The sequence below is a fragment of the Psittacula echo genome, assembly GCF_963264785.1.
Source record: "Psittacula echo genome assembly, chromosome: 2".
NCBI classification, from domain to species: Eukaryota; Metazoa; Chordata; class Aves; order Psittaciformes; family Psittacidae; genus Psittacula; species Psittacula echo.
The window spans coordinates 6,123,669-6,126,387 of NC_137737.1; positions in this window are offsets into that span (position 1 = coordinate 6,123,669).

The window sequence follows — 2,719 nt, forward strand, 5'->3', positions numbered from 1 at the left end:
TAGTAATACAGTGGATACATCAAAGACAAAAGCAATACCACTACAGATGCCACATAAATGGTTTTAAACTGTAGATTTTAAGTAACAGCAAACAAAGTACTTAGGATATTTGCACAAAATTGTCTATGCTTTATAGCACAAAAGTTCATGGGCTTCTAAGTAACACACACACCAACAAAAAACTATAGTCTCAGCAGGAGGGGAACATTGGCAGAGTAGTTGTTCCATTGTGGATCAGGAGTACAGACTGCATACTGACCCCAAAGGGGTAGGTAGAAGAGTAAATTTGTCAGAGGACCAGCCAATGTACTGTATTCCTCATTATGTGGACTCAGTCGGGTTCTGTTACAGCTGAAGTCAGAAAGGATCTTTACAAAGTACAGGTCCTCATTTGACAAACAGATGATGCTCTGCAATAAAACTCAGGGGTTCTCTTTCCAGTGTAGGTGTTCCCAGGAAATGGCTGTTGTCTAGGAGGTGGTGAGTGATGCCTCGGCATCGCTTACTGTTTGTTGGGGCTTTTTTTACTATTTGCTTTCTTTCTTTCAGTAATTAAACTGTCCCTATCTTGACCCACAAGTTTCTCTCTGCCCAACCTGCAGCTGTGCCTGGGATTGCACCGACCCAGGGGTAGTACTGGGCTTGGTTGAACTCCATGAGGTTGGCATTGCCCTCTGGATCCCATTCCTTCCCTCCAGTGTATCAACCAACCACACATCTTAGTGCCATGTTGGTGGCAAACTTGCTGAGGGTGCTGGATCCCACTGTCCATGTGATTGACAAAGATTTTAAACTACTTACTAGATGATAGTAGTAAGGTCCCTTCCCACCCCAATAATTCTGTGATTCTGTAATTACTTTCTGAATTATCCTTATCAGTGACTTAAAGCAACCTTTGTTAGTTTACAAATGAGATGTTGAAGCAAGCTATTCTAATCACTAAACATTATGGAAACCAATTCATGAAGCAACAGGGAAGGAGTTTAATTTTTCTGTTTAGAGAGGGTTGTGTTAATATGGCCTCTACTATCCATAAAAATTCAGTAACACACCCAGAGGCAGCATTAGAGAAACAGCACTTACAGTTTTTCTGATCTATTTGTCAAAGTCAAGTGGTTTATCAGAAGGAATCCAGGCACTCCGGCAATACTACACTTTCTATTCTAGGCTTAAAGCGTGGAGATTTTGACTTTCACAACTCAGAATATGAGAACAATCCAGCTCAAGCCCCAGCATGAACATATGTTTAGTTACTGCCAGAGCTCAAGCAGCAGTGGAGAAACAGCCTGATACCAACATGCAAATGAAGGAACCAAGAGCCTTGCTTTGTTATAGAACTACCTGCCGATTTGCTGAATCACCTAATACTGGGCAGGCTGTTAATGGCAATATTAGAGAAAACATAGCAGCAGCCTTCCTCTTCCCACAGTTGTCACATATTCCATATCTGTCCTTTTCACTGAAACATAGTTTAACTGGAACAGATCACCAGCATAACCATAAATGTTATTCTGACAAGAAATTATTTTTTCTCTTGAAAACAAAGGAGTAAAGTTAGGGAAAACCGCACATATTCCCAAATCCCTGAGTTTTTACTCAAGGCAATAAACCAACACCTTTTCTCTGTTGTACCCAAAAAGGATTTCTTCCTCCAATAGATTTTGGAAGTTAAGACATGTATCATTGGAAAGCCATTTCTAAGAATGGCTCTCCTGGTCATGGCTAACAAACCTGGCACATACATGAGGCAAAACTGCTTTAAAGTAGTGCTATGTTTGCTATTTGCACAATGGTGGGCAGGTTCTGAGACAGGTGCACAAATGGACATGTGCTCCATCTGCTCCTCCGAAATCCCCAGGTCAGGTGAAGGAACCACACAGGGCTTTTTGAAGATGAAGGGAGAGAGGGAAATGCCATTAGGATAATTTAAGGGGCAGATAATCTATGACCACCTTATTCCTGAAAAGGAAGGTCTTCAGAGAGGTTTAGATGAGGCAGCAGAAGGTGCAGGCACTGAAGTCAGGCGTGACATGGCACAGTAACCCAGTACTTACTTCTCGATGGACCCACTACTTGCTCTTCTCAGGTCGTCTTCTTCAGAGTGTGCCTTCTTCACCGTGGAGGCCACCTCACGATTTCAAGGTAGTGAGGGATAAATCCCCCACGAGGTCTTTACCACACGAAAGCCTGCGTGACCCTGTTTGGCCAAGGAAAACACTGTCCGGCCTGGAAGCAGGGCCGTGCGGGGCTCCGATAATGCCGGTGGGAATGGATGGGTTTGCCGTGCCTCACATTGGCGCCTGGTTTTTACAGCAAAAGCCCAAAACCTCCTGACTTTTCCTCAGAGGAGCAGCTTCCCGCCCTTCAGCCGCTACCAGTCCCTGCCGCTCACTGCCGCGGCTCCGCCTTTCCCCGGCCCTCCAGGGCTGCTCCAGCGGCGATGCCGCCGCTATGGGACGGGGCGGGAGGGGGAGAGGGAGGTGGCTCGCCGTGTTGGTTCCGCCCACTCTCCCTTCCTTGTCCGGCCGCCTCACAGAGCGGGCCATGGCCCGCGGGCTTGGAAGGCCCTGCGGTTCGGCTGGGTCGGGGGAGCCGTGAGGGGCGCAACCGGGGCGAGGCTGGGAGCAGCCGCCTGTGGGGCCCCTCCGCCTCGGGCATGTCCCCGGCGGCAGGGCCCTCTGCTCGGTGTTAAAGCCTCAAGCCGGCTGCGGGCACGGTC